Below are 25,765 nucleotides of genomic sequence, written 5' to 3'. Positions count from 1 at the left end.
GGTAGGCAAGGGCAAGTGCATGCAGGACATGAACGGAACTGCAGAGTTCTGCTGACATTTACAAATAGAAGTCCAGGAAAGACAGCACTTGAGTAAATTGCACAATGTGGGCACATCTACATTTGCAGCTGAAGATGTACTAAGGTGGAGAAGGGTGAAGAAAATGCAATGAGAGCAAGATGTACAAGACCCTGAGATAGATTTATATTCAAGAGATGAACTAACAGGACTGCGCAAAAGTCCTGTATTTGTCAACGTTGAGCAGAAAGCAAGTTTGTAACTCTGGTCAGAGCAAAGGATGATGGGAATGGTGAGGGTGGAGCATCATGGGAGGGGTGTAGAACATGTGGCACAGGAGTGTCAAGGGCAGGGGGTGGGGGTGGTGCGGGTGCAGACACACCCAGCCCTGAGACATCAGACAAGGTCACTTGATTCCAAGCAATTGGTTTATTGATCATTACATATTGTCTCCCTGGTGCTTCCCACTTCCTCCCCTCTCCCTTCCACTTTTCCTAACGATGATTCCCCTCCCCCTTCCCCCTTCCACTCAGAGGTCCATATCGAAATCAGGATTATCATCACTCATATGTCATGAATTTTTTTTTGCAGTAGTGCAAAAGTCTTAGATATTCTAGGCATTGTGGCAGTACAAAAGGTCAGACATTTAGAGCCAAGTTTAAGAGAAACTTCCTTTATGCAATTCTCCACCTTTGAGGCTATGGACACTCAGCTGCTGGGTACATTTATAGCTAAAACGGAGTTTAGGACATGGAGGGGATCAAAGGAAAGTTGGAATAGGGATGCGAAAGGTCCTGCCTTCAACTTATTGAATGTCAGAGCAGGTATCAGAGGCCAAATGGCCCAGTATTGGCATTTCTTAAGTTATGGGTGCACAGGTAGACAAGTCTCTGCCCTGGTGACTGTTTGGGATCAGAAACGAAACTGTGTCTTGAACAACACAAACAAATGCTCGAGAAACTCAGCAAGTCAGGCAATGTCTATGAAGGGGAATAAGCAGCCAGCATTTTGGCCTGAGACCGCTTCATTAATCTTGGTCCAAAACGACAACCATTTATTCCCCTTCCATAGGTAAAACCTGACATGCTGAGTTCCTCAAACATTTTGCTCTAGACTTCCAGCATCTGCAGAGCCTCTTGTGTCTGGAACAGGACTTACTTGGGATGGTGCTCTTGTTGGTTTCAGTCCCAGTAAATCTGGCAGATTTCAGCTGATTGCTGACTGCCCACACAAGACTCACATTCCGCAACGTAGACATCCTTGATGGAGCCCCACCACACAGAACATGCCCTCTTCTCACAGAAATCTAGACCACTGCAATAGTTAGCAATATTTCTGTCTGCCCTCATTACTACAATCAGAGAGCAGGTACAGGCGCCGAAAAACACACACTCAACTTTTTAGAAACAGCTTCTTCCCCTCTGCCATCAGATTTCTGAATGGACAATGAACCATTGAACACTACCTCACCATTTTCATACAAGTTATTGATTTTTAATATCTATGTTATTATAATTTATAGTATAGTTTACATTTTTCAGTGTACTACTGCCATAAGACTACAAATTTCATGAAACATTAGTGACAATATACCCTACTCTGAGCTGTTGTCCTTGAGAAAATATTGTTGCTCATTACAGATAGGTTGGCTCAGTTACATCAAGAAAATCAACCAGTGGCAACTCTGCTGTCAGCTGCATTCATGAATGTAAACAGGCTAGCTTTCCGAAGCTGTTAGCAACATGGCTTCACCACTCTAATTCTGCCAAAACCAATATTCATCCAGACACTGGAGAAGGGTGCACTTTCTTTCTAAAGCAGAACATTCCTTTAAACCACAATGAACAACTTCCCACCCAAAGCCACACTGGGCCACTTTGTTTTCAGCCCTGATCTCTGGACAAGAGTCCTCTCTTCCCTGCTGACCCAACTCTACAAACCTTTTATCATTCAAATGCAGAGGACAAAAAGCCATGATGTGGCAATTATTCAGCGTTAAACTGCGGTGGTGCAAAAGTGGGAAAAGAAATATCAGGATCGCAACTCTGACACCAATCACTGTTCTCCTCAACTGAATGAAAATTCACACTTTTGCATGAATTCTGCCACTAGTTTTAACTCCTGGTTAAATTAGCAGTGAATATTTACAAAAAATGCTATACATATAGCCAAATGCCAGTCTTAATATTTCCTGTGTTGTTAGTACTATCAGAATTTGCATATGAATTGGAGTTCCTAAATGTGACTTTGAAAATTTTTAAACATTGTTAGAAATTCTGCAGAGTATACAATTTAAATGTCAATGCAATATTCACTCACTATTAGCTCTGTTCCTGTGCAAACTGCTGATATTACCCATTTTTCCTAATGCTTTGAACTTTCACTTAATCAAAAATGGAAAAGAATATTAATTTCAGGATTAGAAGATTTAAAAATATCAGCTTTATTTGTCAAACACACAGCAAAATGTGTTACCTGCATCAGATCAGCGAGGACTGAGCTGGGTTGCTGCCAATGTCACTACACTTCAGGCACCAACATAGCATTCCCACAATTTACAAATCCTAATATACAAATTTTGGAATGTGGGAGGAAACCAGAGAACCCGGAGGAAACCCACGTAGCCATAGGGAAAACGTACAGACCCCTTACAGACAGCAGTTGGAATTGAACCCAGACTGGTGATCGCTGGCACTGTAGAGCAACGTGCTACCCAGTACACTACTCAACGTGCCACCCTCCTCACCCATTTACTAAAATAAATAAGACTTCTGTTGGTACTCTTTATTGCCCCTTTTCCTGATCCAAGGATATTTCAGTGCAACTTGCAACTTTATTAAAGTGAATTTCTGCTGCACTATAGTGAAGTTGTTCTGGGCGCCACATTACAGGAAGAATGCGAAAGATTTGCAGAGGATGATCAGATTAAGTTTGTTCACTGTCACATGCACCAAGATGAACTGCAGTATCTTTGCTACCTGAAGCCCACAGAGTAATAGTATAATACCTGCTAAAATACAACAATGAGTGGAAAACAGCAGAAAGGTGGAAAGATTGAATGAGGACTTAGGTCTGGGAGGTTGCCTGGATCGAACAGTATTATCTAGAAAGAAATGCTGAACAAACTTGCATTGTTCTTTTCTCGATTATTGGAAGCTGAGGAGTGACCCAAAATAAAAGTATATAAATGCATGAGAGGTGTGGATATGGGAGATAATCAAAGTCTTTTACTTAGGATGGAAATATCAAATATTACTGCACAAACAAGAACTTCAGCACCTATATATTGGTATATTTCGTTTAAGTGCAGTCACATAATCTCACAGTGGTCATCAAATCATACAAAGTTTTCAGAACCCTACACATAATTGGTAACGACTTTTGAAGTTTGTTTACTGATGTCACGTAAGGAAACGTAGCACAAAATCTCACAAACAGGCATGAAGATAATGACCAATATTTTTTTTCAAACATTGAGGGGTCACTTTTCCAAATAAAGACAAGGCCTTTGAAACCCTGCTGGGATGTCCACTCAGGCCTCTGACCTCCTCTTGCCTGCCTATCACTTTCCCCTGGGTTCCCAGACCTTTACCTTTCCTGCCCACCCGACTTCATCATCTTCTAGCTAGCCTCCTACCCCTCCCTCCCACTTTTTATTCTAGCATCTTCCCCCTTCCCTGCCATTCCTGAAGATGTGTCTCAGCCCAAAATGTCAACTGCTTATTCATTTCCATAGGTGCTGACTGAGCCACTGAGTTCCTCCAACATTTTGTGTGTGTTGCTTAGGATGTCTGTTTGCACACTTCAGAAAGACCAGAAATGGCCTTAAGTTTAACATCCGAACGGAAGGATCAGCAGTGACAAAGGGTCAATCTGCATTCAGAATCAGAAACAAGATACAGAAAATGGAGCACTGGATACTGGCAACATTCTCTGAACTTCTGTGAATCCATTTGGTCAGGCGGAGTAAGATGGTTGGTCTGGCTTTATCCGGAGCAGGTGTGCAGGAACAGTTAATTGCCATCTGCTCGGCTAACTCATAGCAATGATTCAGTGAAGTGGTTTGAGATCGGTGGGGATACGGTGCCATTTAAAGGTCAATAACAAAACCACTTTCTCCTCCCCCCCCCCCCCATGAGGACATAAACCATCCCAGAGTCTGTCAGACATAACCTGAAACTCGTGCGATACCACACCCATTGCCTGATATTCAGTACCTCATCAGACTAAACACAGTAGTATGCGTCAAAGCAATTTTCACCATTCCTTACCACCACTGGCCACATCCATATGGATTTATTTGACAGTGATCAGGAACACAGTTTTAGCTCCTAAGCTGTACTTCCTTTTACACCAGGGGTTCCCAACTTGGGGGTCTATAGACTCCTCAGTTAATGGTAGAGGTCCATGGCATAAAGAAGATTGGATACCACTGATTTACACCCTCAAAATCATCCCCCACCACCTAACCAAACCCATCATCCCAATGTCTACATGGAATACTCAGTCCAACTTCCCACCCTGTTTACTTTTTACACAGGAGTTGGAAATGCACACATCACACCAAGGATGAGAAACCACTACCAATGAGAGTTGTTTTGCACTGCGGGCTGTAATGTTGCTCATTGGTTCTGTGCCCTTAATGAAGACAAACTGAAGCAATGCCCAACTTCAATCAAATCCACTAGCTTTCCAGAAGACACCTGCTCTCTCACCAAACCACTAAGCACCCACAACAATTCACACAAAATGATGGAGGAACTCAGTAAGTCAGGCAGCACCAACGGAAGGGAGTAAACAGTCGACATTTCGGGCCGAGACCCTTCATCAGGACTGTTGACGGAACTTAGCCATGGATGACTTGCCGCTGGACTAGCTGAGTTCCTCCAGCAATTAGTGTGTGTTGCTCAAGATTCCCAGCATCTGCAGAATCTCTTGTGTTTATGAATAGGGAGCAGTTATGTACAGTTGCCATAATCTCCAGGGGCACTAAAATTAACCGCAATTGTGTTTACACTATCTTGACTCAAATTTGCTAATTTTGGAAATATATACAATAAATAGCACTTTTTGGTTATTGCCAAGATTCTAAAGCAGTGGTTCCCAATCCTTTTTATGCCATGAACCAATACCATTAAGCAAGGTTGGGCGGAATATAATGCCAAGACACGGCTTTAAACTTTTGCTGCCCCATTAAATGAATAGTTCATCATGCATTGCTGGTGGAGCCTCTGTCTCCCATCGCCTGAGACCTAGGTTCAATCCTGTCCTCAGGTGATGTCTGCATGAAATTTACACATTCTCCCTGTGACTTCATGGTGCTTTGGTGTCTTCCCACATCCCATGGACTTGCAGATTAATATGTTCACTGGCCACTTGGAATTTTCCCAAGTGGGTGAGCTGCAGAATCTATGTGGGGGTTAAATTCAGGGAGAATTTTTAAAAATGCTTATTTACAATCCACTCAACACTTTGACTGTCCATTTCCTTCCATAAATTCTGCCTGGCTCACTGAGTTCATCCCGTTCACTTATGCATTGCTCGACAATAAAGAAACATGGGATTCAAGCAGGATTACGGCAAATAAATATTTGATAGTTGTAGTGGTTTTCTAGACTAAAGAGCCTGTTCCCATTTTGCTTTCTCTATGGCTCTAGAATCATGCATCAAGATATTTCTGTTAATCCACAGAGAACATCACTCAAAGTTCATAAAAGAAACACGAAAGGGATGAAACAAAAGTAATTCCCGGATCATTTTCTAGTTTATAAAAGCACCAACATGCTTATGAGAAAAAAAATGCAATAAGAAAAATAACTGAAGTTTTTAAATCAATAAGAGATATTATTAGAAAATTGAACAATACTCATCTATTTTTGTCTTTGGTACCTCATGAATAAACATGTGTGGTAAAATAACAAACAAAAAAATCAATAAATTCATCAGTAAAAAGCACAGATCAATATTTCTGTGAATGTGGTCAGTGGCTTAAGGCCACAAGAGATTTCAAATTAATTCTACACAAAGACAATACCACGCAGAATGAACCAAATGCCTTTCACACTCCCAGCCGGATTTCCTTTACAGATGAAGGGAGAAGGTGCTAACAAGTTTATTTTATCATTTGCAAAGCTGCCCGTGTAAAAAAGGCTTTTTCCAATGCTCTCCCTAATAACAATGCGTTTTTTTTAAAAACTCAGAGCATCCAACCTGTGATTTTCAATACACAGTTGGATTGGTGTGCTATTAACTAGATTACTACAGTGACAGTTGAGTCAATTTCTGAAAGTGTGCCTAGCAAGTAATGTAAATTCTGGAAGATATTATATGCAAGGTACATGTATGAAGGAATAAATAAGCTTGAAACAAATTAGATTAACTTGAGATTAAAGAAAATCCTCCATTCCTTATTATACATATTAATGGGATTTCAACATTGCTAGCAGCAGCAACATTTATTATCCATTTTTAATTACCCTTGGGAAAATATGGTGAGACACCTTGGACCACTGCAGTTATTCTCTCTAATGTACATCCAGAGAGCTGTTAAGAGGGAAGCTCGATAATTCAGACCTAGCTATGGTGATGAAGAATCAGAAATCGGGTTTCTTATCACTAATACACGCTGTGAGATTTGTCATTTTGTGGCAGCAGTAGAGTGTCAGATACAAAAGTTACAACAGAAAGTGCAAAAGAGGGATGCTGAGGTACTGTTCATGGACAGTTCAGAACAACCAAATGCTCTGAAATGAGGATAAAACGGGAATTGAAAAAAACTCATGGTATTCGAGAAAATCTTATACACCAACTGTTCTTTTTGGCACAGACCACATATTTTGTTTCTTTGGGGATGATGTCAGGTAATCAAATCCCTCAGATGTTACATACTACAACTAAATAGCACCACCGCTGGAGGGAATGATAGTTCAGGATGGTGGATTTGGTGCTCTTCAAACTGAATGATGGACTGCTGTTGGAGCAGCAGTTCTCCATGTCTACGGAGAGCAAACCTTCATACTCACACTCTGTGCCTTGTGATTTTTGTGGAGTCAGGGGCAGAACGAGTCCCGAGTCTACATCAGTTTCAGTCAATGGTGACCCCCGCCCAGAATGTTGACAATGGGAGTGGTGGGGAGGGGCAGGCTCAGCAAAAGTAACAACAGGCTAAAAGGAGAAGGTGACACACACAAAATGCTGGGGGGAGCTCAGCAGGCCAGGCAGCATCTAGGAAATGAGTACAGCTGATGTTTTGCACTGACACCCTTCAGCAGGACAGGAGAAAAAAAGTAGAGTTAAAAGGAGGTGGAGGGGAGGGGAAACACAAGGTGATAGATGAAACTGGGAGGAGGAGGGGGTGAAGTAAAGAGCTGGAAAGTTGATTGGTGAAAGAGATACAGGGCTGGAGAAGAGGGGAATCTAACAGAAAAGGACAGAAGGCCATGGAAGAAAGAATAGAGGAAGGGAGCACCAGAGATGGGCAGGCAAGGTGAGTGGGGGGGGGGGGAGTGGATGGGGAATGACGAAGTGGGGCAGGTGCCATTACTGGAAGTTTGCGAAATTGATGCTCATGCCATCAGGTTGAAGGCTACCCACACAGAATACAAGGCGTTGTTCCTCCAACCCGAGTGTGGCCTCATCACGACAGAACAGGAGGCCATGGGTACACAAATGGAATTAAAATGGGTGTCTTCTGGGAGATCTCACTTTTTCTGGCAGATAGAGCTTGATGAAGTGGTCTTCCAATGAACGTCAGTTCTCACTGATATACAGGAGGCCACACATTCCATCTGGGTAGAATATTTTCTTCATTCAAAGGGAGGTAAACTTATAAGTTCCCCACCCTCTGAATGAAGAAATTCCTCCTCGTCTTAGACCTACATCTCTTGCCCTGTAACCTGAGACTGAGATCCATGCTACAAGCCTAAATCCATAATATGTCAGTCCTGCAACAAGTCAGCAGAGACCATTTTATTTTCAGAGGAGCGGCAAATGAAATTGAAAATTATGCAGCCAATGAACATTTGAAACTCTGACTTCATGCTGGAAGGAAGTTCATTGTTAAAAATTATTTTAGCTGATGATGTTGACCCAAGGATTTCCTGCAGTGATGCTCCAAAGCTGAGATGATTGACTTCCAACAATTGCAACAACTTTCTCTGTACAAAACCAGTCGGAGAAGAGTTTTCCTCAGCCAGTTTCCTGAAGAGAAATGGTAAACAATCTACTTGGATTATTTATTGGTATATGCTTAGATCAAGGATGCAACAGGCCTGAAGCCCAGTGGTACTGTCTAACTGTGCATTCATGAGTAGCTATGGACGAGTACGACCCCTCATTTTCACCATCAATGACATGTTCCTTCAGATTGCTGAAGAGAGCAAATAAATCATTCACAATCAGCTGCACTGGACTTGTTCTGCTTTTTGTGTGCAGGATGATCTTGTACAACTTACACATTGCTGGATTGATATCATTGACAATGACCAACAATAGAATAGCTGGGTTTGAGATCAGATAGTTCTGGAATATCGTTACAAAGTTGGGATGTTGCCTGGTGCAGTAACTGTTGCTGTAGTAGGTGCTTCTCTGGCATCAGATGGAGATACAAGCTGGCTCAAACTGGGTTCTGTGAAGGTGGGCATTTGGCATAGTGTTCTACAGCGTTGGTCAGCTTGCTTGGCAGGTTGGACAGCAATGAGGGTACAGACATGATGGAATACAACTCTACTACTGCCAAAGGATCCGTGATTCTTCGTGGACATCTAGTTTTGAGCTACTAGATCTGTTCTGAACTACAAGAAAAACAACTCTGGGAGAGGCTCCCCCAACTATGCTGAGGTAATGTGCTTCAAACAGGACAGCAACTCCCTTTACTCCCTTTGGGGAAACTAAGAAAACATCTTTATCTTAAAGGTGTGTGCCTGTGCGTAAGTAAGTAAAGGGGCTTGCTTTGCTGTTGTTCTGTTTCACCACAATATGTGGTGAAACTTACAGGCTGCCCCATCACATCCTCAGGCTACGTTGGTTGTTAACGCAAACGATGCATTTCACTGCATGTAATTAAAAATGGATTTGAGTCCGAAGCAGCTCCTAGTGAAATATGTGTAAGCGACCGAGCTAATATTGCCATCAGGAAATTCCCCCTGTGGCTAGGATGTTAGAAGATAGGAAATGTCCACGAAAAATTAACATCAACCAGCACGTTCTTGAAAGGAGGAGGAGGAGGATATTTCCTCTTTAAGCCGTTAAAATACAATGGAAATACCTGTGACAGGGCATAGGCAGGGCATGAAAGAAAATGAGTGACATCACTATTATTTTTAATGACAGCTAATCCAAATCAACACCAAATCATGTGACAGGTATCCACCAAGGGACTTCACTGGGATGACTAATTCCAACAGACACTTGACTCTGTATTTCAGCAGCTGGAACTAATCCCCTCCAAATGTTAAGATCCAGCTAATATGAACCAAGAATGGGATTTGACGCTTTAAAGCTGCTTTATGTTTATAGCATGATATCTGCAGTACTTTGTATTGGGAGATTAAGGAAAGAAAAGATAGCAAATTATATGCCATAAACAACTAAGTATTTCTTGCTTCAGATTAGATTAGTTTAGATTTCTGTCACATGTACATCAAAACAGACAGTAAATATGTGATTTTGCATCAACAACCAACATGATCCATGGATTATGTTGAGGCTTATGTTGTTCTTGAAAGGTGAAAGAGGCATTCTGAAAACAAATATTAAGCTAGCACATATACACACAGTGGCCACTTTATCAGGTACACCTGTATACCTACTCATTAATGCAACTAATCACCCCATAATGTGGCAGCAACTCAAAGCATAAAAGCATGCAGTCTTGGTCATGAGATTCATTTGTTGTTCACACCTATCATCAGAATGGGGAAAAATGTGAACTAAGTGACTATAATGTTGGAATAATTGTTGGGCGCCAGATGGGGTGGTTTGAATAGCTCAGAAACTGCTGGGATTTTCATGCACAACGGTCTGTGAAGTTTACAAAGGATGGGTGAAAATGCCTTGTTAATGCCTTGGAGGAGAATGGCCAGAAGCTGACAGGAAGGTAACAGTAACTCAGATACAAGGAGATCTCTGAACGCACAACATGTCAAACCTCAAAGTGAATAGGCTACAGCAGCAGAAAAGCATGAACATACACTCAGCGGCCACTTTATTGGGTACAGGAGAAACGTACTAAAGTGGCTACTGAGTATTAACCTATGTATTTGCTGCATCTCGAGAAACAGTGTAAACCCCCCCACCCCCCAACTGCTCATCATGATCCTAATAGTGATAAGAGTATCATATTAAACAGCGTCCTCTCTTATTTTCCCACCCAGATCTCAAGTGGGAGCAGGAGGTCAGCTTTTCACAATGTGACGTGTGCATATATAGCCCATGTTATAGCTCGGGCACTTTCCCCATGTCCAATGGTGACCCTGAAGACCCATTCCCAATTCTACTATATGTTTTGTTTATTCAGTTACTTAAGAGGTCTTGTCCAGCAAAGAAGATACTTTAAGTGTCCGTTATTATTCTTTGGTCATTTACTGAACCTTCACCCTACATCTTTGTAGGATAGGTACTCCTCAGCACACACACATCAGGAAGAATCCAGATGTTACGTAAGGACATAAGAAATAGGAATAGGATTAGGCCATCAGGCCTGTTGAGCCTGCTCCGCCATTCAGTAAGTTCATGGCTGATCTGACCATGGACTCATCTCCACTAAACTGTCGTTTCCCCATTACCCTTAATCCCCTACTATACAAAAAATCTATCTAACCTTGTCTTAAATATATTTACTGAGGTAGCTTCCACTGCTTCATTGGGCAGAGAATTCCACAGATTCACTGCTCTTTGGGAAAGGCAGTTCCTCCTCATCTCCATCCTAAATTTACTCTCCCTTGAGGCTATGTCCCCTAGTTCTAGTCTCATCTACCAGAACTTTCCTGCCTCTATCTTATCTATCCCTTTCATAATTTTATATACTTCTAAGTGATCTCCTCTCGGCCTTCTGAACTCTAGCAAGTACAGCAGTAACTGCTGGTGTCAGTTACTACAATGGTATCCATTTTTTTCCTGGTTCAAGAACAGGCAATCCAAGTTCAGGAATTACACCTCCAGATCCTTTCACACTCCGATCCTTTACAAAGGTTTAATGGTGTTGAACACACATAAGCAACAACTCAAACTACTGAAGGAACTCGGCAGGTCAAGCAGCATCCACATACATGAACGAACAGTCGATGTTTCATTGTTTCCTTCCCACTTTTCCATCTGTTTCCTACACACTTCTTTCTTCTCACATTTTTGCATCCCAAACAAATGTGATAGGACTTGAGAGGGATCAGAGAAGATTTAGAGAAGTTTTTCCAAATCTAGGGAAGATAAGTTGTACGGAAGGATTAGCTAGGCTGGTGTTATACTCTTTAGAAATTGGGACACTGACAGAAGATATGATCAAATTTTTTTATAAAGGGAGGACAACATATTATGAGCAGTAGAGACCAATTTCCCTGATCAGAGAGCACTAAAAGAGATTTAGATCATAGTCAAGGGAAAATCTTTCATTGCAAAGGGTCATAGTTAGCCATCTAGAACATGGTAGCATGAATGGCCTTGTTCTGTGCTGTAAGCTTCTAGGAACACGCAATTACTGCCAGTGAAGTGATAAGGAAAGGTTAGATCTCACCCTGCCCCTTTCGGTATAAAATACAAACAAAAGAGACTCTGTAAATGCTGCAAACTCAGAGCAATACACTCAAAATGCTGGAGAAACTCAACAGGTCAGGTAGCATCCAGGGAGAGGAGCAAATGGTTGCTATTTCGGGCAGGATCCTGATGAAGGGCCTCACTCCAAAATGTTGAGAGTTTGCTCCTCTCCACTGATGCTGCCTGACCTGCTGAGTTCCTCTCCGTGAACCTGCTAGCAAGTAATGCCACTGTAGAAGAGATGATGGTCAGGTTCTCACCCAACATTAGTATATCACACACTGCTGGAAAATAATCAGAAATGGGACAGCCAAATCATCTACTAAACAGCACCCAAGTCAGGCATAACAGCAATATTTAAACTGTTAATTAACAATCAAATTAATAAGGATCTTCCTGGAAAACTAAGATACACATTTTATTTACGATATTAAAATTGTAAAAAAAATATAGCACTAATTAGTCCCATGGTGATATTTTAAAGTTACCAGGGTCATTATTTATGATGCTACCAGACCCAATCGATAGAACATATTTATCTTATCACGCTAAGCACAGCTGGTACACAAGGCATTGTCGGGAGTCCTTTTGCAAACTCCAACACTGCTCCAGGTCTATGGCAAAACTTGTCTGATAAAGCCACACATTTCGCACCAGCCTGTCGCCAGAGCAAGACATCATTAGCATAGAGCAGTTGACGTCCCACTGTGTAGTTATCATAAGGTCTTTTTGTTGTTAACACAATCCAAACATAACATAGGCTTCTTATTTTGTTTTAAAATGAGGCAAGTATTTTACCCGCTTGCTCTTATAGTTATGGCTGAAATACATTTTAATGTAAAATTGAGAACTATGTTAGAGATTCACAGTGTGTGCTTTTTATTATGAAACTTTTTACTTTTACTTTTTAAAAACTTTTACTTTTTACTTCTGAAACCTGTTTTCACATATTAGTGGAACCTAATATTAGGAAAACATTACAATATACATTTCCAACTATCTTCCAAGTTTTACACATCTAAACAGAGCGAATGTACAGGGGATGTCAGAGGCAAGTTCTACCCACCCCCCACAAAGAGAGAGATGGGTGCATTTTATGGCCCTTCCAGGAGTGGTGATAGGAGGCAGATACATTTGGAGAATTTAATAACAATCTCAGATAGGCACATGGATGATAGAGAAATGGAGGGCCATATGGGAGGAAAGGGTTTGATTGATCTTGGAGACAGTTCAAAGGTCATGGGTCAAAGAGCCTGAATGGTGCTGTCATGGCCCATGTTCAAATTTCTACCTGCATACAGAATACTGTCTGTTTGACACCAAATTAAATACATTTAAATTTTCCATGGTATCATGGAAAACTCACTTCACACTCACACTTCACTCAACTCACAAATGTCTCCACAATACAAGTGAAGGCAATTTAAGAAATCAAAGTACATAAAGAGTTACATAAATGCTTTCAGTCACTTAAGATTTTAAAATCACATTACTATAGTTGAAAAAATCAATTAGAGGAAAAGCATTAAGCATAAATATCAATAAAGTATTTTTGTTCTGTATTATATTCAATAGGATGCTAAAGTCATATTGCTTTAAGATATCACTTCTGGGTATTTTGTACTCCACTTTCTATTAAGTGTTTACACACAAGTTCCAAAAATACTTCTGGCCTTCTGTCAGAGTTAACAGATCTGATCACACAATTCAGTGTTGACATGTTGGCCTGGATTTTGTGACTTGTGGAATAACAGTGATGCTTGCGTCTATCCATCAGGAACTGGACTCTGTTATAACAATGGCTTTTGTCACATTCCTTATTCAAGTTTTCTTATAACATCAGTGCCACTCAGCCCATCAGATCTGTGCCAGCTCTTTGAGTAATCTCATTCCCTCACTTATTTCCCTGAAAGCCAATCTCTCTCCCATTCTTATAAAGTCTATCCTGATTCTCCTACCATCTACTATGCAGGGGATAATCTACAGCAACCGATTAACCCATCAATCAGCACAACTTTGGATTGTGGAGGAAACTGGGACACCCAAGGAGAAAGCCATGCATTCACAGAGAGAACATGCAAACTCCACATACTCAGCATCAGATGTGAGGATCAAAGCAGGGGCTGCCGTTGCTGCAGCTGCGAGTCAGCTGCACTAGCTGCTGCATTGCTGTGCGATTTCTGCACCCAGCAATAAGCAGCAGCCAAAATGGAGATTTCTCAGCAGTCAGGAGCTAAAATAATATTTTTTAAATGTGTTACCCTTCATAACATAAGAATGGAATACACAAACGTTTGTACTAGAAACCAAAGATAATAAGCCTTTTAATTTTTTTTTCAATTATTCTAAGTGTTTTCCTTTTTTAAAAAAATTAGAATTAAAACCCTCATGCTTAACTTCATTTTAGAACCAGTTATTTCAAAATCAGCAGAAAATTCCATACAAAATATTTTTATTAAGCTGCATTAAAAAATTTCCAGTATTGTGAATTGACTTAAATACCTGAAATCTCAGTGAATTTACTGATTTTCTTTTGATTACACGACAGGAAGTTGAATTGCAAATCTCTCCCAAAATGTATATATTATCACACACACACACACACACACACCAATATTAATGCAGTGTTCATAATACAGTTGATTCCAGTTATCTGGAAATAGTTAAAAATATATAACAAAGATAGACTATTATTTAACTGAGTCATAAATTATATATTTAAATAAAATACAGAACAAATTAAAACACTATCAATATTACTACAGGAATATAAAATTGTATTTGTTCATAACAGTTACCAACAGAGATATCCACGGATTCTGTGCTGACACAGTGCCTGATTGGTAAACTATCCATTATTAGTCCCTTAAAGCACTGAGGTTTAACCCCCTTCACCCAATAACAATTTCTTTTTATCAGATCCTGATATATTTGAACAACACATCACAGTTATGTGATGCATTGCTTTCTTCAAACCTGAAAGGGTGGTGTGTTTGCAGCCAAGGGAAACATCCAGCAAGGCATGGTTAAAAAAAAGGGCCGCTGATCACCATTGCACTTTCTCAGCATGTCCCTTCATGAATTTAATGTGGTGCATACATTTCTATCGAGACAACCAATCTGTTTAAAATCTTTGTGACCAAGATTCTTAGCTAGCTCTTCTGACTTAAAAAAAATGGGTCCACTGATTGACTGACACACGTACACAACCCCACCACCTTGGCCAGTTACAACGGAAAAACTGTTGGTTGAGGTCTTCTTCAACATCTGGATCTCTAGCTTCACACTGCTGTTTTTGAGATGTTCCCTTATGTCTCACGTGTAATGCCCATTCTTCCTGCAGTTTATCTTGCTGATGTATCAAATGTGCATTGGTAGATTCTGGCAGTCCAGTTATCTACGCCAGCTGATGATGAGTGGTGTAAGGCAGATGGTTTTTAATTTGGTCCAATAGGGTAGATTTTTTCTATTGAGCGTCAAATCTTTTGGTGGCAAGGGTCTTAAAAATAATTAAAGTCAAAGTAAAAAAAAAAATTAAAAACTGCTTTTTGAATCAGTATCCATCAGCCCAAATGGATAACATCACAGAAGCACACGGAACTTATCACTCTAAGCATGGTGTAGTATCCAATGGCCACACTAGTGCATGTGACTGACCATCTGCTGTCCAGACTAAGCAGCAAAGTGTCCCAAATAAATGAAAGGAATCCCTGTTATTTTCTCACTTTGATTTTGTTCTTTAAGGGTAGTCCCAAATAAGTGCCCGTCCCGGTTAACCGATGGCTGAGCTGAACCTCTGATAATAACTGGGATTTCCATGCATGCAGAGTTTAATTTAGAGTATCATCTTATTGTCAGTTTAACAGTGAGACAATGAGAATGTCAATTTTGCCAGAAAATTCAACGTGTCGACTCATTTCTAAATGCACGCGATTCAGAAGCTTCTCTCCTCACTATTTAAATGGAAAGTTTTTCAGGTGGCAGAAGTCTACATCACCCAGCAAGCCCCAGTTCCACTCAACCTTATTTTCACAGCAGTGAATTGTATAGGGCAGACTCGAGGATAAATTTTCTCAGATTTTTCTTAATATCTCATCATAGATCATTTTTAAAAATACCATTGCTCTCAATAGCTGATTGATTTCCTTCCAATCCAATAAAGCAGCACTTACTTTTATTCCAGATAGGCTTGAATTGTGAACTTTGCTCTGACACTCCACACTACAAAACTAATGCAGCAATCATAATATATTAAAGATTAATGTTGTTTGAGTAATACAGTATGGATGATTCAATCATGTCCTTAAAACATTTTGAGGCCAGTGCTTCTCTAAATCCTTAGATCACCAGCCTCTCTATCCTGGCAATGCCATGTACAAGTATAACCAGACAGAAATCATTGGGGTCATGAGTTTTATGGCATCCTAGGTGTCCTTAAAGGAACTTAAGTTGTCTTTATAAGGATAGATAGCAATGAATGTAACCTGGAGAAGCAACTGTTCTGATAGTTACCTGGCTACTCTTCTACTTTGCTCTTAATCTAAATCTACACTCCTCCATACAGAACTTGTTCTTTCCATTTCCATACTCAATGCCGTACGATGATTGTTCGTGAACCCTGTGCTTGCTGCCCCACGCTGACACCAGATAGAGCATTGCTCTATATTCTGATCGCTGTCTTTGGACGTCTGTTTGCCCTCATCTTTCCCAGTCTCCTGAACCTCCTCCATAACACCACATAGAACGGAATCTGGCCATACAGGCTATGGAGTCTACTCTGCCATTTGATCGTGACTGATCTATTTCCCCTTTCAACTCCATTCTTCACATGCTGCATCGCTGTGTTGTACGGAAACTGCAATGAGGTGGATAGGAGACAATTCTGGCATCTCACACAACTCTTTGCTCCAAAACTGATAATGGCATCTTCAGATACTATCCCCTTGCTGAACACGTACCACATCTTATCTCTTTTAAAGTGATCAATAAAGTACACCTTTCTAATATCACTTCCAGAATGTTAAGTACATTTGATGATTCCTGGGAAGCACTTTTGCAGATTTTACTACAGACCTCAGCTTGGATCAAGCAAACCAAGACCATCAGTGTACAAGATGATGAGAGGCATTGAGCGCGTGGTTGGCCAGAAGCTTTATCCCCAGGGCTGAAATGGTTAACACAAGGGGGCATAGTTTTAAGGTGCTTGGAAGTACGTACAAAGGGGATATCAGAGGTAGGTTTTTCCACACTGAGCGGTGGGTGCGTGGAATGCACTGCCAGTGGAGCTGCTAGAGGGTGTTTTAAAAGCCTCTTAAATAGGTACACAGGGCTTAGAAAAATAGAGGGCTATGTAGTAGGGAAATACTAGGCAGCTTCTAGAGTAGATTACATGGTTGGCATGTTGGCACAACTTTGTGGGCTGAAGGGTCTGTAATGTGCTGTATATTTTCTATGTTTGATGTTCTACATGCAACTGAAAATAAATGTTAGAAATCTGAAATTAAAACAAAAAAGTACAAGAAACATTCAGCTTCTAGGCAGAATTAGTGAAATGCAAACACAGTTAACTACTCAGGTTGAAAACCCATGAACAACATTGTTGATCTTGTACTTCCAGCAATTTCTGTACTTATTTCAAAGTTTAATTGTTATCCTGATATTATTTGAGTTATCAGCTCTTTTCTTAAAAATCGTATAGAGCACAAGAGGAGATGGTTCAGTCACACCCACGCCTGCTGAAAGGGCTTGGGGACAAAGCTGCTTCAAAAATGATACTCAGTATGGTGCCTCCTGCCCTTCTTTTATGAGTCTTTTATATAATATCCAAGTCTGGTTATTTATCAACTTTTGAAAATGCAGAACTCTTTGATATTTCGTCTCTCTAAATGTTTATCACAGAACACTTCACATGCCTCCACACTGCCAGTGCCTATATTATCCCCCTTTCTCTGATGAAGAATTCAAAATACTCCTAAAGCAATACACATTAACTTTCATAAGCTGGGCTTCTATTAAAACTCCCTCTAAAGGCACTTCTCAGTCATACAAAAAAAAATTCAAAAACAGCAAACCTTCCAACATTGCGGGAGCTTATAGAAGGAAAGGTCCTCTGAAACACCATCTTATATGCGCCTAAACTGTTGAAATTGCATTTGTTTTTAGCAATGTTAAAGTAATGCAAAGTCATTTAAAGCAATGTCTGATAGATTCCTGATTAGTAAGGATTTCAAAGGCTATGGGGAGAAGGCAGGAAATGAACAATAAATCAGCCATGATGGAATGGCGGAACAGACTCAATGGGCTGAAGGGCCTAATTCTGCTCCTATGTCTTATGGTCTTTTGTTTAGAAACCAATTTAGCTCTATTCTCCAAAAGATACAATTATTAAGCAAACTATCTAGTGGAACAGTGATAAAGAGTCTTTGACCTTTTTCTCTGCTCTCACACATGCTGCCCCAAGAATTTCCAGATTTCTAGCTTTGACAGATTTTCTGATTTGCATATGCTGTAACCAAATTATTTGCAGAAGGTTTTGTCATTCTCCCTCTTTTTCTTGCCTGTGCACGACTCAGAAGAGTCAAATTGATATTCTGAACTTTATGGGAATGATACAAAAAAAGTCCACTGTCATCAGTATGCACAAAATGCTGGAGGAAATCAGCAGGTCAGGCAGCATCTATGGAATAGAGTAAACAGTCGACATATTGGACTGAGACTGAAACGTCGACTGTTTACACGTTTCCATAGATGTGGCCTGGCCTGCAGAGTTCCTCCAACATCGTGTGCGTGGTTCGCTTGGATATCCAGCATCTGCAGATTTTCTTGTGACTGTCATCAGTATGAATACTTTCCTATTGTTCAATTCAATTCCACAGACCAAAATAAAAGTGAAAAATATAAATCATTGAAAATAAAAGTTAACTGGCTGAAAAGTGAGTGATATTTCATTAACTTAAATACAAAAATACAGTTTGACAAGTTGTGAAGTCTATTCTCCAAATGACTCTATACATGAATGCAATCTAATGATTACTCATTACAACCTTGTCCCAAAAACCTTAACCATCAACTTGATAAAATGAGTTCATCTTGTAAGCTATAATCAGCAGAATACAGGGCTACAAAATGGCATTCATGCTCTGATACAAAAGGGAAGAGAGACAATTACTGCCAATCACTCTGCAATGAAGCATCATTGATCTGTCCACAGTGATTTATCTGTCAATTCAATAATCAGCATGCCTTCCCTACAAAACAACAGTGAACAGCAGACAAGTGTTCCTTTGTGCCAGCGATATGCCCAGCAGGTGCTTGAGGTAAGAGGCAAACTGTTTTTCAATCGAGAGGATCCATACACAGCTGCTGCTAAAACCAGACACAGCTTGGGCACAACTCCTTGGTTATTGTCCAAGTATCTTGGTAACTACGGGACCATTTCTTAACAACATTTGTATCAATAAATCAAGACTATTAGATTATGGTGGAAAAATCATGCCTTCTAATCTAAGATTATTTTAGACATATTTAAAACGCAATGAATTATTAGCAGAAGGAAAGAAAAATGAGTCCATCTTGAGCTTTTGCCTCCCTCATTACGTGGCAATATACAAGGGCATGTGTAAACAAACAGAAACTATAACTCTCAGATCAAAATTATCGGAAGAAAGAAAAGTGGATAATAAATACATAATTACAAAATGATTAGTAAAAAGAAAAAGAGACTACGATGCATTTAAGATTAAACCAGTCACTTTTTTCCAATTTATAAAGCAGGAAGTGTAAACTGTAAAAACATTACTATAATGCATGTATTATAGAACTAATGATTATTGAACATGTTGCACTTAAGTTGCTTCACAGATTCATCCAATACTTTCGTCAATGCCACTATTGTTAGCCTCTGGACAGACGCCAAGAACACAAGCAGTCACAGGTTTTCCCCTAGAATATGTTTGCTCCAACAACACAAGTGACCCATCCAACAATAAGACTGAAAGCAAAGAGTATTTTGAAGCAAGTCAAATTGGAGCAAGAAAGACTTTATGCTCTTTGTAGAGTTTTCTGGTCCTTTATCAATTTATAAATGGGATAATAACAACAGTACCGTGCTCCCACATTTAAGATGACTCTTTGGAAATTTTGAAAAATGCCAGTCTAATTCTTTACATTCCTAATTGGTGGAAACAGGACTAACTGGGATATGCCTTGTGAATGAAGTTAAAATATAAATAATATCCTCACTTTTTAAACCATCCCCTTCCAAGGATTTTTTTCTTTATTCCACAAACACTTTTCCCGCTAAGCTGCGCAGTAACTAAAAATGCTCCCGTGCACTTAGTCTTTGATGCTGTGCAGCTGGAATTTTTTTTATATATAATGTTGTGTTAAAGTGCCATGCAGTTTTCAGGCCACGTAAAAATTTCACGCTCAGATCAATGGTTGGCCTACATAAATGTAATAAAATTAAAGGAAATGTTGTTTACAAAAGATTATAATGGATATTGTCATATTTAATGAAATTACAGTTCAAATTCAGTTAAAACGTTAATACGGAACTTGTTCCCAATTAATCTTCAGCAGTTTCCTTTGTCACATGCAGAAAATAGAGAATAGGAAATTAGATCAATTACAGACATCCTTTCTCATCCTTGTTCATCGTTCCTATAAATCAGGTTGTGATATTAGGCAGTTTTGCAGTTAAATTTAAGAAAAAACATTAAAATTGTTTCATTAACTCGCACTATAATTTTCCAGAAATTGTTTGGATACATAACTTGTCCTAATTTTGAAAAATCCACTGAAATATTCAATTGCAATACAAGACTGTGATATGTTTCTTGATACTGGCTCCTTTATTTAGTAGTGGTGTTACCAGCCTGTAAAGTACTAAATAAATATATTTTCCCCCTTGGTATTCTCAAACTCTATGAGACAAATTTACAGACAGAATAAGCATTGTTGCAAAAGAAAGTATGACAAAGTACAAGTGAGGTTAGAGATATCTGGGATTAATCAAACCACAGACAACAGAATCGTGATTTTAAAATAACAAGACTAAATTTCTATCATCCCTTATATGTTAACCAAGATGTGTGCAGTCATCACTTTAATGTGTAGAGAAATATCCTAATGATAATATGACTGAATAGCAAATGAATTTTATGACATTACATCGGCTGGGCTGAACGAATTACAATGCATGATACCACACCTTTTATAGGATCCATTCTTAACATCTGAAATATATCAAATTCTTCACCTCAACATTTTCTTTCCAAAATCCTTAAATGAATACATACTTGGAAACGTTGGACAGAAATCAGTGACGTACGCAGTCAGTACTCCTTGGTTGTATGATTCATAGAATATTAATTCAGAGGGAGTGGTAATATGTCCTCCAGCTCAACCTTTCAATGAAAGTAGAGATCAAATAGCTCAAACCTACCTTCCAGCCTAGTCCCCATATTTCCCAATTTTGAGATTCATAAAGATTGATCAACAGCTTTGAATAAACTCAGCAACTGCAACCCTCCAGAGCAATGAAACCTTTTTTAAAATCTACTGTACATTGTTTGGTCATGTTTCTTATTAAAGTCAACTTATTAAAATCATTGACTGACCACAGAGAGTGCCACTCATTGATGACATTATCCACCATCTTACAGAGTATTCTATGGATACATATTGTTACCTTCCACCGAAAGGAGTTCCATATTGGTGCAACTACAAAGCTGTTGGACCTTGGATATCACTCTGAGGATACGTTCTTTCATAAACTTTAATGGCGATACTCAGCAATATTGAAGACCATAAGACACATGAACAGAATTATGCTACCCTGCCATTGAGACTGCTCCACCATTCCATAATGGCTGATCTATTATCTCTCTAACACCACTCCCCTGCCTTCTTCCTATAAACATTGATGCCCTCAATAATCAAGAACCTATTAACCTCTGCCTTTACATATACTCAATGATTTGGCCTCCACAGCCATCCTTGGCAATGAATTCCAGAGATTCACTGCCCTCTGGCTAAGGAAATTCCTCATCTCTGTTCTAAATGGACATTCCTCTATTCTGAGGCAGTGACTAAAGGTCCTAGACTCCCCCACCGTAGGAAAATCCTCTTCATATCCACTCTACCTAGGTCTTTCAATATCAATAGGTTTCAATGAGATCCCCCCTCATTCTACTAAACTGCAGTGAGTACAGGCCCAGAGCCATCAAACACGCTCCGTACATTAACCCTTTCGTTCCCAGAACCATTCTCGCAAACTTCCTCTAGACCCTCTTCTTAGATTTTTTTTGTGTGCCATACTCTGCCAGAGCCTCGGTGACCACTTTTTTTTCCCCAAAGTGGTTGTCTTGGAGGAAAGATTTGTGAGTGGTCCCTCACGTCCTTCTCAAAGCGCAGTGTTTTTTTAATGAGGCCGACTTGCGAGCTCGACACTCAACCCAGCACGGATGGAAAGCATGCCCAGGAGCAGCCTGACTAGATTCGAACTCGGGAACCTTCACTCCGGAGTCCGGTGCTGATGTCACTGTGCCACCAGCCGGCTTTTTCTTAGATAATGGGTCTAAAACTGCTCACAATACTCCAAATGCTGTCCACCAACACCTTATAAAGCCTCAGCATCACATCCTTGCTTTATATTCTAGTCCTCTTGAAATGAATGCTAACATTGCATTTGCCTTCCTCACCATTAATTCATGCTGCAAGTTAACCTTTAGGGAATCCTGCACAAGGACTCCCAAGTCCCTTTGCATTTCTGATTTTGGAATTTTATCTTCATTTAGAAAATAGCCTGTACTTTTATTCCATCTACCAAAGTACATGACCATACACTTCCCTACACTATATTCCATCTGCCACTCCTTTGCCCATTCTCCCAACGTCTAAGTCCTTTTGCAGGCTCTCCGCTTCTGCAACGCTACCTGCCCCTCCAGTTACCTTTGTATCAGTTGCAAACTTGGCTACAAAGCCATCAATTCCATTACCCAAATTATTGACATGTATCAAGGAAAGAAGCGGTCCCAATGTCGACTGCTGCAGAGCACAGTTAGTCACCCGCGGCCAACCTGAAAAGCCCCCCTTTTATTCCCGCTCTGTGCCTCCTGGCAGTCAGCCAATCTCCTACCCAAGTGAGTATCCTTCCTGTAATACCATGGAACATTTGCCTCACCATGCTACTGTACCTGTCCAAATTTCACTGCGAGGGGAAAATAAAATTAATTATAGCTTTTAAATGACTTGAATTAATTGTAACAAATGCAATTTTAAATGGATGCTCACCATCTGTTTAATTACATAAATGGTGACTGTCAGTCATTACGGATATAGCACCAGAATTAAGTTACAGCATATAATTTATATGACATATTCATCAAGTCCTGTAGCCAAAATATGAATGTACAATTTTAGAAAATATCCAAATACTTACAAAGATAAACTTAAATCCCTTCCCAACACAGTAATCTTGAATTATACATGTTCAAGGATGGGTGTCTTTACTATCTTAAGTAGTAAACTCATTGAAATATAATATCAAATGAACAATCACCCATTAAGATATAAGCTTTTTCATTCCTTGCAATAAAATGGGCTTACAAATTCCATCCACATTTGCCACAATTATACTCAAGTATTTGCATCAGATGATTGTATCATCTAGTTCTTTTAATGAGGGGAAATGCAGCACAATCCTTTCTCATATATATTTGGTATACATACTGTTACCACTGCTTCACTAAGATATAATAGCCTTCCTTGGTGCAGGTAAGAACTCATCTGTGCCAGCAGAAAACAATGGATTTCCAAATGATATTTGTAAGCATGTAATAATGATAATACATTACAATATGTAAGTTTATTGAAAATGACATTTTAAAACATTTCTTTGCCATAAAGGGGGTGGCACATGGGACAGTTTTACTTAGAAGTGATCTTCTAAAAAAGGGTAAACAAAAATAAATTTGGAATAACAATTGTTTCAAGGTTCTAATTTATTTTTAATGTAAGTTTACCAAGGTTACTAATTACTCATTTAAAATATACTCATTGATGGTATTTTTCAATTTAAATGAAGCCTTCCTATCTATGGTCACTTATGAATACTAATTAGTTAATCTGATCAACCATTCCAGTTAGCCCATCACAGTACTGCATCACAGACATTTTAAATCCCTTCTTAGTAATGTGGTTACATAGTAAATACATGTTAGTATTGTGTATTTATGCACATTTTATTCCATAGCCACCCTTTAACCTCTAACTTTATTTTTATATCGTTCTTTATAATTATATATTATAATTATTTTGTTGAATGTTGTTGTTTATTTGTTGTATGTCATGCCTTGTCCAACAGGCCACAGCAAATTCCTAATATATGTTAATGTTTATGGCAAATAAAGTTGACTCTTGCTGGACATTGAAGTTTCTCCAGTCCTCCCACGTGATAATTTCCTCAGCTCCACTATTAATATCTGTGATTGATTTTTGACAGAATAATTCACCCTGACACTATAAACTTGTAAATATTATCTTCTTATCAACCCATGTTTGGGAGGACAAAGCATACACTTGCTTAAATTGTCAAGAAGAAAAACTCATGGTGGTCATAATAGGCGAAGTTCATGTATTGTTGCAACTTTTTTTGAGATGCCAGTAGGAAAGAACTGGGAAGGCAAGTGCTAGCAAAAAGTAATGAGATCATTACAGTATTCAGGATAAAACTCTGATAAATTTTGTAATAAAAATTGCAATAATTGGAATTCATATATCATAAAAAATGGAAATACAAGAAACTGATCTGTAGATATTAAAGGTTTTGCATTCATACATAATCTAAAATATATTATTTTAATATTTAACTGTTCAAAAATGTAAGACCTGTATTTAAAAACAATTATTCATAACCTGGTTTGTAAAATGTAACAGACAAAATATATTTCTAATACTCTCTCTGAGGTATTGTCTAGAAGTGTTTTTGTTTTGTTAGATAGGATTGTAATGTAGCAGATTTCACCAACTTATTTCAACAGCAGAGACACTCAGGAGTGTCCCCTGCACACAAGTGATACTTGAATGAAAGGAGCAAACTAACTGCTGAATCATTTGTCTCAATTCAAGGAGTGCTGCACAGTATAGAATAAACAATGTACAACTACAGTCAAAAGTCTATTCAAAGTCAAGGGTAAACTACACTTGGACTTGAATGGCCTATATTCCACCAATTTAATAAATTGTAATAACACAAACCAACCACACCACTGAAAGCCATCCAGTGAGGCAGAATATAAAATTTAAGCAAAGCTATTATACCAAAAAAATAATGTTATTGACAAGTTGATTTCTATTTAAACAGTCTGCTGCAATAGAACATAGAACAATACTGTACAGGAACATATCCTTCATCTCCTAATATTGCACTAATGACCCCTAATCCATTTTGCATGCACATTGCCCATATCCCTCCATTCTCTGCTATTCATGTGGCTACTAAGAGCCTCTACATATCCCCAACCGCCACCACTCCTGACAGCGCATTCCAGACAGCCACCACTTGCTCACACCTCTCCTTTGAATTTTTCCTTTTTCACTTTAAATGCATGCCGTCTAGTATTAAACACTGTGTTTAAGGCATTAATTTATTTTTAATTGTGCAACTGTGAATTACTTTGAGGTATTACTTTATAATGAAGATACTATATAAATGTCAATGCTGTTGGATTCTGTGTGCCTTAACAAAAAAAAAGAGTAGCATTAAAAATAATATTGTTTTGTAGTTTTGGAAGCGTACAATACTTGGTAATGCAATGAAACTTGCAGGACATTCTCCACAATGTGAATTGATGGGCTGAAGGTTATACTGGTTCATAATTTTATCCAGAGCAATAGGAATGCAAGAATGTAACAAACTCAGGGTACAAAAGCGTTTTTTTCTACATTCTCTTTTTCACTCAAAATTTACAATAGGACTTTGCAAACACTTGCTGTG

At 39.2% G+C, this 25,765-nt stretch overlaps 1 protein-coding gene across 2 annotated transcripts in view; it reads right to left on the bottom strand.

Annotated features, from left to right (window-relative positions):
- celsr2 (cadherin, EGF LAG seven-pass G-type receptor 2) overlaps positions 1 to 25,765 on the bottom strand; it is a 337,925-nt gene that overhangs the window by 308,220 nt on the left and 3,940 nt on the right. The gene's annotated exons all lie outside the window — the stretch shown is intronic.

Source organism: Hypanus sabinus, chromosome 25 (assembly GCF_030144855.1).
Source record: "Hypanus sabinus isolate sHypSab1 chromosome 25, sHypSab1.hap1, whole genome shotgun sequence".
NCBI classification, from domain to species: Eukaryota; Metazoa; Chordata; class Chondrichthyes; order Myliobatiformes; family Dasyatidae; genus Hypanus; species Hypanus sabinus.
The sequence above is the reverse complement of the archived record's forward strand: the minus strand, read 5'-3'. Positions and strand labels throughout refer to the sequence as shown.